Source organism: Balearica regulorum, chromosome 1 (assembly GCF_011004875.1).
Source record: "Balearica regulorum gibbericeps isolate bBalReg1 chromosome 1, bBalReg1.pri, whole genome shotgun sequence".
NCBI lineage: Eukaryota > Metazoa > Chordata > Aves > Gruiformes > Gruidae > Balearica > Balearica regulorum.
The window spans coordinates 16,522,883-16,537,906 of record NC_046184.1 but is presented as its reverse complement, the minus strand read 5'-3'; the positions used below and the strand labels follow the sequence as shown (position 1 = coordinate 16,537,906).

At 47.1% G+C, this 15,024-nt stretch overlaps 1 long non-coding RNA gene across 1 annotated transcript in view; it reads left to right on the top strand.

Moving 5' to 3' along the window:
• Positions 1 to 15,024, top strand: part of LOC142599909 (uncharacterized) — a 139,944-nt gene that overhangs the window by 81,487 nt on the left and 43,433 nt on the right. Inside the window, exon 2 of the long non-coding RNA XR_012833362.1 lies at positions 11,079 to 11,171. This is a non-coding gene — a long non-coding RNA (uncharacterized LOC142599909). The remainder of the gene's footprint in view (positions 1 to 11,078; positions 11,172 to 15,024) is intronic.

The window sequence follows — 15,024 nt, the reverse complement described above, 5'->3', positions numbered from 1 at the left end:
CCACTTTGGCCTATTAGGGATCAGCACTCGAGATCTCTCCCTAGCACTATTTTATTTAGCAGAGCAGAATCTGTCTCTGCTGACTACAAAGGGAGCTGTAGCTCCTGCCTCAGCACTTCTGCTTACATGCTTAAAGCAGATGGCCTGAATCCCCACCCTGATGTAGGCAGCTGGGCATGCTGCCTGTACTGAAGCATTTACTACAGAAAACAATTAAGTCCCTGAGGGGCGTAGCCCCATGTGTAATACAGACGTGAATGTGAGGTCTTGGCTTACAGAAAGCAACATATGGTATTGTCAGTAGAGAATGAAGCAATATGCATTTTATGTATTAATGTGTTAATTTGAAATATATGAGGTAATAAGGATGGTTTAGTGTTCAGCGTCCCTCTAAGACATTAGCAATGCAGTTTAGAATATATGCAGCTTCTGGCTCTGACAGTGACACATGTAGGTGACACTAAATGTGCAGTTAACACAGAAATGGCAGGTACCTACTGTTACTCAATAATACAGGTGTCCCAAATACGTCCGAGGGGAACCCAGCCAAACAGCTCACACGGAGGTATGTAAATGTAAGGGCTTGGGGAGATAACAGAACACAATTAAGGACTGCATCTCGAGTTGTGCAACGAGACTGATACTCTTCACAACAAGACCACGGGACCGTAAACATATTAAGAAAGTGTGAAAGGTTCAGTTACACTGAGAGTAACTGACAACTGAGAGTTGCTTACTCTCAACACTGAAGAGTACTAAACTTGCATTTAATTTGTTGCAATTCTGCAGCTGCATGCTAATCCTTATGGTAACTTTGATTTCAGAGGGAAATGCCTAATAAAGAAGTAGGAATTTAACCGGTCTATATTTTTCGAACAGTAAACAGGTGGAACATCTCTAAGCGAACAAGAACTATTCAAGGAACACAATTTGGTGAACGTATTTACTGCTGTTTTAAAAAATACAGTTCTATGAGCAGTGGGGTGGTTATTGCTTAGAACCAATGGCATATGAGGAAGTGTCGTGGTCATTTTATTCTTACACTCAGCTCTCCAAAACTGGCAATTAGAGCAGCTAGCATTGATAGCACCTTGGTAGACAGCATAAAATAAGAGTGAGAGAGAAGAAAAGAAAAAGAGAGAAACAGAAGAGGATAAAAACATCAGAGGTAGCAAAAAAACTTCAAGTACAGTAGGGGAAAGTCAGAATCAAACATATAAATAGGCTTGTAGGCTTTTGGAAACTTTCAAGTAGTGAAGATGGAGAAAAAGAGAGAGACAGGAAAAAAAGGACATAGTGAGTAAACAGGTGGAAATTGAAGTTCTAGTCACTGATTCCAGCTGGGTTGGGTTAGGTCAGGAGAATCAACAAGCAGCAGCTTTTAAGGCCAAAAAAGTCTGAACATCAATGGTATTTGAAGAAAAAGAGGAGTAAATAAGCAATTGTTTGTGACACAATCCCTCCCCCTGCTCCCTCTTGCTATTGGGATTGACATTGCTTTAAAAGCCCAACCACGTTTGATTGTAATCTGATGGCGAAGCTGTGTATCAAAGAGCTTCCAGGCTGGCATTTGTGAAGAGGAACTTCTGCCGAAGCACAGGACAGACCTTTACTGAGTTTCTTTGCAGGAAGATGCAGTTCAGGTGGATGTTTTTCAGATCTGCCTCCAAGTGTCGGCCCCACACCCCGACGTGCATGTGATTATCCGGCAGGATCTGTCCATAGCCTTCTGGTGAGCTGGGCCCTTCGCAAGGCACAGCACAGCTGCTCTCTCTCTGGAGTTGTGCCCTGATCCTGCCTTTCTATGGGGCAGCGACGAGAGGAATGGATGGGGTGCCCTGCTATTTGGAACCTTCTTTCTCTAAACATCACCAGCCTTCACCAACTCAGCTAACAGCCTGCCTCAGAAAAATAATGTTTTAGTGCCCTGCCAGCTTGAGCTTTCAACCCGTGCCTGAAGGCTGCAATCACTGGAGGATATGGGCTGGCCCAGCGCCCACGTACCTTCCTGCTTGGAGCTGATGCAGAGCATGGGAGCAGATGAACCATCCCAGCAGCCATCTGTGGGTAAAGACTTACCCTTAATATGGGTACGAGGTTCAGAGCCCATTGCGGATGGGGAGCCCACCCAGTCTGTGAACATGCAGCAAACGCCTCTGTCCTGGGCATCCTGCCTGCTGTTTCCAGCCCTCCCTTGCTGCTGGAAGAGGGCAAGGGCAAGGCTTGGAACCATTCTGGAACCATTGACATTCACCATGGACACACAGATGAAGCCAGGATGGGCTTGTCTCTCATGAAGATGGCTGTGAACTGGGCTCTGATCCTCTACAGAGATCAGCCTCCTCACGACAAATGCTTTCTCTCAACTGCAGCTCAGTTTCTCCGAGCCAGATGCGCTTTGGTCCCTGCAGACCAGGCTGTCTGCTGCTCTCCAAGCTGAAATGACCTCTCTGACAATGCTGTTTCTTCTGGTCCTCCAGGTAGCACATTTTACACAAACTGGTGTGCTGACAAGTTCTGTTTGAACAGGAAAAATTACTTCAGCATCACAGTGATCTTTCCGTTTTCCCCAGTAATCTTGCTGTGTATATTACATTGTGCTTTGGGGCCAGCAGAACCTCAAAACAATGTTAGGGTTTTGAGCAAACAGCAATATCAAAACACAAGTCTTGCTCTGAAAATTTATAGTTTAGACAAAACCAGAGAAAGGGAAAATGGAGCTAGCATATAAGGTGAACAGAGTGTGCAGTTATGTTAGCTGCACTGTCCTCCTTCTTCCCCACCAGGGAAAACGAAGGGAAAGCAGATAGGCTGGGAGATGGATTATTTCTCACATGCATGCTGATTCCTCAAATTCATTCATAAAAAGCAAACAGGGAAGAGAGGCAAGGCACTGTAGCACTGCAAATTACACCAGAACTTTCTGTGTAACTAACGCATCAGTGCCTGTCATTTGAAATTTCTGCATCAGTTATTTGGGAGTTATGTGAAAGGACAAAAACCCCAGGTTTTAGTCATCATATTCTCATAACTGGTTGGAAAACAGGGTTCATCAACAGAAACCAAAGGAAGTATCGGAGACTTAGGGTAAGGGAGGAGATGAGAGGATCCTCCTGGATGTGTGAGATCCCCAAGGAAAAGAATTACTAATAAAAGAAAATAGACCATTGATTTGGTGTATGGGGAGGACCGCAAATGAGCAATGTTCTTTCCTCACAGGTATTACCTCATCTGTGGCCATGAAAGCTGCCACTGTCAGCCTCTTCCTGATGCTGCCTAGGATCGCCACTCATTAGACGCAGGGATGGGACCTGCTTCTATTCCCTATTACATTGGGGGTCCAGCTGGAACTTTTCTGGATGATAATTCTAGGCGCTGAAATGCCTGCATGGTTACACTGCTGGGAACCTCTGTTCACTCTCCATTTCTGACGAAACAATCAGAACCAACACCCTGTTCTAGTTTTATTTGCTAATCAGTTGCCTTGGTGAGTTGGACCATTGATTTAGGGTCTCTTTGTTGATGACAGGGATGAACTTTCCATTCTAGAGAGATTTTGACCAACCATCTGAGAAAACAAATGAGCTTATGAAAAGCATCTGACGTGGTTTAGCCCCAGCCGGTAGCTAAGTGCCACGCGCCGCTCGCTCACTCCTCCCCCGGCGGGATGTGGAGGAGAACAGAAAAACAACGGCAAAGCCTCAAGGGTTGGGATAAGGGCAGTTTACTGGGACAGCAAGGGAGAGGGAAAACAATCAACAACAGTGCTGATAACAGATAGTAACAATGGTGATAACAGAGAACGATTTTACCGATCCGACGAGCGTCCGACGCTCGACCCGTCCCGGAGCCACGCCGACACGCCGAACCCACCCCTGCCCGACTAGCCCCCTTTTATGGTGAGCATGATGTCACATGGTATGGAATAGTCCCTGGCCAGCTTGGCTCACCTGTCCTGGCTCCTTGGGAAATTAACTCTATCCTTGCCAGAACCAGGACAGCATCAAAGGAGCCCTGTTGCTCAGTAGCAATAAAAATCATAGAATCATAGAATTGTTTAGGTTGGAAAAGACCTTTAAGATCATCAAGTCCAACCATTAACCCAGCACTGCCAAGTCCACCACTAAACCATGTCCCTAAGCACCACACCTACACATCTTTTAAATACCTCCAGGGATGGTGACTCCACCACTTCCCTGGGCAGCCTGTTCCTGTGCTTGACAACCCTGTCGGTGAAGAAATTTTTCCTAATATCCAAACTAAACCTCTCCTGGCACAACTTGAGGCCGTTTCCTCTTGTCCTATCATTTGTTACTTGGGAGAAGAGACCAACAGCCACCTGGCTACAACCTCCTTTCAGGTAATTGTAGAGAGTGATCAGGTCTCCCCTCAGCATCCTTTTCTCCAGGCTAAACAACCCCAGATCCCTCAGCTGCTCCTCATCAGACTTGTGCTCCAGACCCTTCACCAGCTGCGTTGCCCTTCTCTGGACACGCTCCAGCACCTCAGTGTCTTTCTTGTAGTGAGGGGCCCAAAACTGAACACAGTACTCGAGATGCGGTCTCACCAGGGCCGAGTACAGGGGGACGATCACTGCCCTAGTCCTGCTGGCCACACTATGGCTGATACAAGCCAGGATGCTGTTGGCCTTCTGGGCCATCTGGGCACACTGCTGGCTCGTATTCAGCCAGCTGTCGACCAACAACCCCAGGTCCTTTTCTGCAGGGCAGCTTTCCAGCCACTCTTGCCCAAGCCTGTAGCGTTGCCTGGGGTTGTTGTGACCCAAGTGCAGGACACGGCAGTTGGCCTTGTTGAACCTCATACAGCTGGCCTCGGCCCATGGATCCAGCCTGTCCAGATCCCTCTGTAGAGCCTTCCTACCCTCCAGCAGATCAACACTGCCACCCAGCTTGGTGTCATCTGCAACCTTACTGAGGAGGCACTCGATCCCCTCATCCAGGTCATTGATAAAGACATTAAAGAGAACTGGCCCCAGCCCTGGTCCCTGGGGAACACCACTTGTGATCGGCCGCCAACTGGATTTAACTCCACTCACCACAACTCTTTGGGCCCGGCCATCCAGCCAGTTTTTTACCCAGTGAAGAATACACCTGTCCAAGCTGTAAGCAGCCAGTTTCTCCAGGAGAATGCTGTGGGAAATGGCATCAAAGGCTTTACTGATGTCCAGGTAGACAACATCCACAGCCTTTCCCTCATCCACTAAGTGGGTCACCTTGTCATAGAAGGAGATCAAGCAGGTCATGCCTTTCATGAACCCATGCTGACTGGGTCTGATCACCTGGTTGTCCTGTATGTCCCGCATGATGGCACTCAGGCTGATCTGCTCCATAACCTTCCCTGCAGTGAGGTCAGACTGACAGGCCTGTAGTTCCCTGCATCCTCCTTCTTATAGACGGGTATCACATTGGCTAACCTCCAGTCAACTGGGACCTCCCCGGTTAGCCAGGATGGCTGATAAATGATGGAAAGTGGCTTGGTGAGCACTTCCACCAGCTCCCTCAGCACCCTTGGGTGGATCCCATTCAGCCCCATAGACTTGTGTGTATCTGAGTGGTGTAGGAGGTCGCTAACCATTTCCCCTTGGGTTACGGGGGCTTCACCCTGCTCCTGTTCTTCCAGCTCAGGGGTTGGGTACCTGGAGAATAACTGGTCTTACTATTAAAGACTGAGGCAAAGGCGGCATCAAGTACCTCATCCTTTTCCTCATCCTTTGTCACTATGTTTCCCCCCCAACAAATAAAGGATGGAGATTCTCCTTAGCTCTCCTTTTGTTGTTAATGTATTTATAGAAACATTTTTTATTGTCCTTTATGGCAGGAGCCAGATTAAGTCCTAGCTGGACTTTGGCCCTTCTAATTTTCTCCCTGCATAGCCTCATGATATCCTTAAAAAGATTCAACCAAGAAGTCATAGTGGCTTCAAGGATTCTACTTATATGTATAAATATTTAAAGATACAGATTTGCTCATACGTGCTATAAAGCAAGAAAAAAGCTCTGGGCTTTTTGGTTTCTGAACATTTGTAAATGTTCAGAAATATACCTCAATACAATAATGGGCCAAAGAAGATACTGCTTTAAAGGAAAGTATTAAGTTATTTCATAAGATAGACATTCACCAAATAAAACCAGAAATGAAGGCATTACTCTTATGCTGGGAGAAAAATTATAGCAACAGATCCTTGGGGAAGGGGAGATTAGACCAGAGGGGGACATCAAGGCAGCACAGGCAGTAACATCATCGTCAAGGGTGCTGCCCTACAGTACCTGAGCAAGATGAGCAGAACAGGTCCAGTGACAGTAACCAGGGTGAGCCAAAGGTCCATAGTGTCCACAGATCCACCAGGTAAGTTCATAGCAATAAGACAGATCCAAGATTAAGCAGGAAAATCAGGGTCAGGATCAGGTCCGGTGAGGACAGCCAGGGCAGCCAAGAACCAGCGATGGCCAGACAAGTTTGTAGTAATGAGGATGATTCATGGTCTTGCCAAGAGGTCAGATGCAGATTGACAGGGTACGTGGACATGGCTGTGTCCTGGGTTTTGGCAAGGATAGAGTTAATTTTCACAAGAAGCTGGGAGGGGACACAGCCAGTCAGGTGACCCAAACTAGACAAAGGGGTATTCCATACCAGCGGCTTGGGCGGGATGTCCGATTGGGTGAGCAAACTGCGTATCACCCGCATTGTATATTCTGTTATAAGTACTGTTGTTATTTTCCTCTCCCTTTGCTGTCTCGGTAAACTGTCCTTATCCCAGCCCCCAAGTTTTACCTTTTTCTTCCGTTTCTCCTCCCCATCCCACCAAGAGGGAAGGGTGAGCGAGCGGCCCCATGGTGCTCAGCTGCCGGCTGGGGCTGAACCACAACAGGCTGTAACGTAGCTGAGGCACAAGGGGCCTGGGCTGAAATGGCCCAGGGTCTGAGCTGAAATGCAGCTCCAGAGTGAAGGAGCTGCTTCTCACAGCTCTTCCTTGCATAACTCACCTGAACACAATTCACTTGAACCCACGTTACACAGTGGCACCATGTCAGCACCAACCGTGAGCAGAGGCAGACAACCCCCAGGAGTGGAAATTGTGCTCAGAGGCCTGACAGCAAAAAGAACAAGATGCAAAAAAGTCATATTCCCAAATATAGCTGGAAAAAGCACTCCTCAAACATCCTTCAGATGGGACTCAAAGTGGTAGGACCGAGAGGAGGAAGTGGCAGTAATGCAGAGGCAGTTTTTGTAACTCAAGTACATGTTCCTTTAGCTGCAGCACACGGTAGGACCCTTTTGGCTCTCCCTAACTGAAGTCAGCTGATGAAGGTACCACTTACGTTCCCTGGAGTGACCTGAATGCATTCTTACTGTTATCATCTGGTGTCTGAACCTATCTATTGGTCTAAAATCTATCACTGAGGTTCATCTGACCAATGTTTTTAAAATAACCACTACTTTTGATATTAAACAAGTATCTATGTCTCAATGAAAGTCAATCTCTTTTGGGATCAGCTTTACCTGAACAAAACGCTACAGGGCAAATATAAACCTAATCATCCTCCAGCACCCCAGGCTATTGGAACAAACACAAGAGTGTGTCAGCAGTTTTATCAGCTAAGTTCTACAAACTGCTTCATAAGAGGTTTTGAATGTGGAAAGTGCTATAGAACCTCTGTGCTGAATCCATTGCATCCAATGCTTGGAAAACAGCAACACTGCTTTGAAGAAAAGTGGTTATGAAGTTTCGGTTGTAAGAGGTAACATTCCTTCTGTCTAATAATGTTGGCACTAAAGTACTACTAATCCTCAACAATGACATTTTGCTTCTTGGTTCGACAGAAGACTGTGGTGCTACAGCTGCTATTTTGATATCAACATCTGTCCATGCCTTATGGAGATTTTGACTTTAAAAAGAAAATGAAACTAGCATATGCTAGCTGCTGGAATTTATAGAATAAGAGTGAATGAAAAAGCATTAAAAGCTGATTTAAAATTGCAATATAGGAAGATTGAAAAGTGTCAGGTGAAGTAATTACCTAAAAGAAATGCCACAGAATTCTGAAATGTTATTTACACATTATGAATGGTTACGCAATGTGCGGATGTGGTGGGGAAACTGAGCATTCCTAGTTACAGGACTCACAGACAAGTGTCAGAAGAGACAACTCTGCTCTTCCAGGCTTCCTTGCACAGAGCAGTCAAAAGGCTTTTACAAAGGATGGAATAAAATAATTTTTTACAAAGCTGCCTGATCTCATTTTAAAGTCCCTACACAGTACAGGCAGGCCAGCAAATTTACGTCACGTGTGGCAATCCCTACCACATTGCAGCTTCCAGTTGGAAACTTCACCTACAAGCTATTATGCTTTTGTCTAAAACACTGAGAAGTTTGTTACTTCTCATCCCCACATGTAAGCATTTATACAACTTCATCAATCACCTTCAAAGCTGAAGAAATTGTACTTCTTAAATTTCATATTGGAAGACTTATTTTACAGCTTCTTATTTATTTTTCTGGCTTTAATCACAGCCAATGACAGAGCTTTCAATTGATACACGTGGATCTACTTCATTTATAGATATTTCTCCACTATTATATTTCTAGCTCAAGATGACATGTAGGAATTAAAGCACTGAAAACATGCTGGGAGTCAGTGTAGCCAAGAAGTTGTGGATAGGTATGTACCTATAACAAACTTTTAAAAGAATATTATTTAACTTGAAGCACTAAAAACATGAGGATAACCAAATAGGTCTTCTTGAGCATGTGTCCAGCAGTTTTAATGTCCTATTGAAAAAACGGAGCGTGGTCATGACACTGAATATCACACCATCATGCCCAATAAGAGGCACCTGTCTGTAAATTCTTCTCTTGTGTGCTTCACCTCACCATTTAAAACAGTTATTTTGAATACAAAGAGTAAAAAAATCAACTGAGTTCAGAGGCAATGTTTTTGTTATCAGGAATTAGCACTACAATTTGAAGCCTTGAACCTCTACCATCACAACTGACAGCCTTCAAAACTAGAAAATTAACTCTATCCCAGCCAAAACCAGCACATTCTCCACCCCTTATTCCATACAATTTATGGCATGCTCAGGCCCCACACTATCCAATATAGCCTCATTAACCACCACCCCCCCCTTCATCCTTTGATAATTATATCATTCCCTTAGTCTACGGACCACCCCTGTGAAATGTCTGTAAAATGTCCATAAATGTCCACAAAATGTCCACTGAGTTCATTTAGCTCATGATTTTGGGCTCCATCTGTTATGGTGGTCACTCAGGACAGGAGAGGTAGTGTGTTGCATGGAGCTACTGGGCACCAAAGCCAGCTTAGGTCAGGTCCCTGCTGCACTTGCACTGCTTCTTGTAAGGCTTGTCCTCCACTAGTTCAGGTGGTTCCTGCTACAGTAATTCCTATAACATGCCACTGAAATCATGGGTTATAACGATTTAAAGGTATTTCCATTACAATCTCCAGCACCGGTCCTTTTGGGCCAGATCATCAATCAGGTTTACCATTGCAATGAACTCCTCTCCTTGCTCCTAGCCTGGCTAGCAACAAGGGGTTCCTGCTGTAGTAATTCCCATAACATGCAACTCAAATCCTGGGTTACAACAATTTGAAGGCATTTCCATTACAATCTCCACCTCTGGTCCCTTTGGACCAGACCATTGGGTTTAACATTGCAATGAACTCCTCCCCTTGGCCCTGCTCCAGCTTGGACTTACCCACAGACTGCAGTCCCTTAGGGGTCTACCCGCTCCAAGTGGAGCCTCATCTATGAGCCACAGTCTCTCCAGGGGTACACCTGCTGTGGCATAGACTTACCACAGCCACAGTCACTTTGAGGTGCACTTGTGCCAGTGCGGCCTTCTCCATGGGCCACAACGCGTTCAGAGACATACCTGTTCTAGCATGGCCTTACCCACAGCCACGGTCCCTTCAGAAGTAAACCTGCTCTGTCATGGGCTCATCCATGGCCACATGCTTTGAGGTCTTCCAGCACGGACCCATCCACAGCCACAGATGCTTCAGGGTGCATCTTCTCCAGTGTGGACTTATCCTTGGGCCACAATCCCTTCAGACATAATCTGCAGCACAGACATAACCATGGCCACAGACACTTCAAGATATACCTGCTCTGGTGTGGACTTATTCACAGCCACAGATGCTTTGGGGTGTCCTACTCCCACGTGAACTCATCCACGGGTCACAGTCCCTTCAACTGGAGTTCACACTGGAGTTCCAGCCTGTCCAGTACAGCAGCCCAGAAACAGCAGCCATGCCCTGGTCATCTGCCAGCCCAGATGCATCGCCATTGCTGTTATCAAAACATTCCCAGGCACAGCACAGTGAGATGATCAGCAGTACAGCGCTACAGCAAGCAGCAAAAGCAAAAAGCAGCCACTAACAAGCACTAGACTCTACTATACAGTAAGGCAAGCAAGCCCCATGGCAAGCACAGGAGCCTGCCAATTAATAGCTAAACAGCAATAACAGCTATGAATTCAATCTAGCATATTCCAATCAAATCTGTCATTATCTCCAACCCTTTGAGCCCCATGTTGGGCACCAAAAAGGACTGTTGTGGTTTAACCCCAGTGTGGTGGGTTGGCCCTGGCTGGAGGCCAGGTGCCCACCAGAGCCGCTCTATCACTTCCCTCATTCACTAGACAGGAGACAAAAGGTATAATGAAATGCTTATGGGTCGAGATAAGGACAGGGAGAGATCACTCACTAATTGTCGTCATGAGCAAAACAGACTGAACTTAGAGAAAAAACTTCATCTAATTTATTACCAAGCAAAACAGAGTAGAGGAATGAGAAATAAAACCAAATCTTAAAACACCTCCCCCCACCCCTCTCATCTTCCCGGGCTCAACTTCACCACCACCTTCAACCTCCTCCCCCCTCAGTGGCACAGGGGGACGGGGAATGGGGGTTACAGTCAGTTCATCACACGGTGTTTTCTGCTGCTCCTTCATCCTCAGGGGGAGGACTCACCTGCTCCAGCATAGGGTCCCTCTCATGGGAGACAGTCCTTCACGACCTTCTCCAACGTGAGTCTCTCCCACGGGGTGCAGACCTTCAGGAGCAAACTGCTCCAGCGTGGGGTCCCCCACAGGGTCACAAGTCCTGCCAGCAAACCTGCTCTGGCGTGGGCTCCTCTCTCCACGGGTCCACAGGTCCTGCCAGGAGCTTGCTCCAGCGCGGGCTTCCCACGGGGCCACAGCCTCCTTCAGGTGTCTCCACCTGCTCCAGTGTGGGGTCCTCCACGGGCTGCAGGTGGAATCTCTACACCCCCTCATCCTCCCTCCATGGGCTGCAGGGGGACAGCCTGCTTCACCATGGTCTTCACCATGGGCTGCAGGGGGATCTCTGCTCCGGCGCCTGGAGCACCTCCTCCCCCTCCTTCTGCACTGACCTTGGTGTCTGCAGAGTTTCTCACATCTTCTCACTCCTCTCTCTGGCTGCAGAAGTTCTAACTTGTTTTTTCCCTTCTTAAATATGTTGTCACAGAGGCGCTGATTGGCTTGGCCTTGGCCAGCGGGCGGGTCTGTCTTGGAGCCGGGCGGCATTGGCTCTGTCAGACACAGGGGAAGCTTCTAGCAGCTTCTCACAGAAGCCACCCCTGTAGCTCCCCCCCACTACCAAAACCTTGCCATGCAAACCCAATACACCCAGCCAGCAACTAAGCATCACTCAGCCTCTCACTCACTCCTTCCAACAGGATGAGGGAGAGAATCTGAGAAGTGAGAAAACCCATGGGTTGAGATAAAGACAGTTTAATAGGTAAAGCAAAAGCCACACACACAAGCAAAGCAAGACAAGGAATTCATTCCCCACTTCCCATGGGCAGGCAGGTGTTCAGCCATCTCCGGGACAGCAGGGCTCCATCACGTGTAACGGTGACTTGGGAAGACAAACACCATCACTCTGAACATCCCCCTTTCCTTCTTCTTCCCCCAGCTTTATATGCTGAGCATGACATCATATGGCATGGAATATCCCTTTGGTCAGTTGGGGTCAGCTGTCCCATCTGTGTCCCCTCCCAACTCCTTGTGCCCCCCCAGCCTCCTCGCTGGTGGGGTGGTGTGAGAGGCAGAAGAGGCCTTGGCTCTGTGTCAGCACTGCTCAGCAGTAACGAAACCATCCCTGTGTTACCAGCACTGTTTCCAGCACAAATCCAAACCACAGCCCTACACTAGCTACTGTGAAGAAAATTAACCCAATCCCAGCCAAAACCAGCATGCATCAAAACTGACAGCCTTCAAAACTAGCTGTGCTGGTTGGTTGTTAGCACAGCAGCTCAGCATGGAGCTCTGACTGCTGCCAGGAGGTAGGAATGTGACAGCTCAAAATAGTGCCCAAGAGCAGTGAGACAACAGACTTAGGATCTACTTCTACATTTGGCTTGGCTTTGGGGGTAAAAAGAATACGCTATACCTATAATCTATACTCTTAGGAAGACCTCTTCCACACAGTTTCATTTCCCTTCACCTCATTCAGTACAGCTGCTGTGGCTGGTAGGCTGGGAACAAGGGACCCTGAGCGCTTGTGCGAAATGGAGCGTTCCTGTGCAGTTGCTAAAATTATCACGAGGACTGAAAGAGAAAGAACGGAAATAGCAATTAACAGTTTATAGTTCCCCAAATGCTGATCAGAATTCTGTGTGATGCAGAAGAGACACTCCTGAAGCGCAGTGCATCTGCCCTGCCGGACATCAAAACCCTGTTATAACCTGAAGAGTTACGAGGGCTTCTTAAAGAAAAGGCAGCAACAGCCCTTAGAACTTCAATCTATTGCTGATAGCAGTCTTCCCATCTTCAATCCTCTTCCTCTGCTTTAAAACCTTTAGTGTTTGAACATACAAAGCACTACATTTACACTGAAGTCACCAGGATTATCCTTCTGTCCAGCCAGCGCTTTAGCAAAGACTGCCTGGTAAGAAGTGTTCAGACACCAGAGAACTCTACCCACAGAACACAAACAGCAGCACCTTCACGGTACTTAAGCCCTCTTCCTAACCTCCTAAAGCAGGCTTGCAGCATGTTCAGAAGGCAGAGAGGGCTGGCTCCTCAGACAAGCTGAGTAATCTATTTCAAATCATAGGACTCTTGTCGGATGACCTGCTGTTGTTCAATCTCTTTTATAGCAGGTAATTTCTAACTCACTACTTGCAAGGGTAGTTTATCAAACACTTCAAGCAAGGTGATTTCGCTGAGAAATGTCCTCTGTCTGGTTTGCGTTCTCTCCAGCTATTCAGAGCTAGCACTTTGCTGAATGTACTGTTCACACGCTTCTCAACCTTGCTCAGCTTCTTCTAGGCAGCCACTAGTGACAATTAGTCCTTGTCAGCCTCAGGCATAGACCCAACACCTACCATGCATCCAGACGCTTCCTTGTGCCTTTGAAGACGTTTCCATCTTCCGCATGGGCTGACAGACACAAACACTGCTCACATAATGTAGCTATGAAAATGCCCTCGGAAGAAAAACAGGGTCTGAAGTAACACGTCCGCAGTTTGTGAATAATGACCTACAGAAAGACAAATATCAGATACAAAAGAAAAGCCATGTTTCTTCTCCCTTTTTCAATGTATTATTTTTCTTCAAGGGAGAAAAAACCAATAAGAAAACTTTGCAAAGATTGCTTGCTCTTAAGTATGTCACACAAGATATGGATTGCCCATTTCACCCCAAGATAGTACACTGCTTTCTAATTGCCTCATCTTCTGAACATTGGGAGCCCAGAGAAATAGAGGCAATAAGGTGCAAGTGCCTTATGTCTCAGATTCTGGAAACCCTGGAAGACTGCTGGTGGGAGGAGGGGATCCCATGAAGGTCTTACAGGAGCCAGTGGTTGATCCTGTACAGGCAGATGTCCCAAGAAGGCATTTGTGGTGACCATGCAGTACACCAGCCAGGCATCTTCACCCCAGGGCCTCAGGGCCTGGGTCTCCCACTGGACGCTCCTGGATGCTCCTCCTTTGCAGTACATCTTCCAAGACCCAGTACTGCCTGGTCTTTTGCCATTTGTTGTATTAATGTGATCATTTCTGTGGAAGGGACCCTATGAAAGCAAAGGCTAGGTTTGATATAGGGTTGGAAATGTTTCTGCAAAGAAGGGTAAATGTTCTGATGAATGCTAACATAAGCACTATCCTCCCAGTACAGCCTAGTGTACACGCTCCATAAAAGAACTACTATCACCCCCTCCAGGTGTGCACAGACATCTGGGTAGGGATAACAGGCTTTTCTTCCTCAAGGGACATCTTTCTCTATAACCACATGGAGGGCCACAGAGAAAGCCCCCCACCTCTCCAACACACGCGGTAGCCAGGCTTTCCCATCCCTGTGAGCACAGCTGTCACTGTGCACTGCTGGTGGGACAGCCAAGCTGGAGACCAAAACTGGAACCCCTTCCAGATTTTCTGGAGCATGAGAGGTGAAAGGGAGAGGGCCACGGGCCTCTGAGCCTGACAGTTCATTTAGATGAGCAGCCAGCAGGATCATTAAAGCTGTTGGTAACAGGGGGCGTGCTCTGACCAGCTGCAGACAAACTCATGCTCCTCTGCAAGGTATGAAAATGTGCCTGAAGTCCATGAAGCTGTTGGGAGAAACTACTCTGCAGTTCCAAAGAAGAGGTGTACTCTAAGCTGATGGTTAGGCATAGGGATGAAGTGGAAATACCTGTTCTGCAAGGATGCAGGTGCTGGAGGCCAGGACCACGCTACTTACTTATCTTCAGCTTTTGCAATTTTTTTCTTGCACTGTCAATTGCTACAGATTTAGTCCACCCTCATTTGTGGAGAGCCCAGTGGTTGGTAGTCCTCTATCAGCTAACCAGTACCTGCATCAGCACTCCCCAGCCTGGCCTCTGCCTTCTCTGTGCAACAGAAGCTCGGGGAAAGGGACAACAGCTTTTTATTTCGCCAAGGAATTAAAGACCAAAGGTGTGACAAGTTACAGTTAACTTGGAGCTGACTTTCCAAAATCCCACAAAGCCAG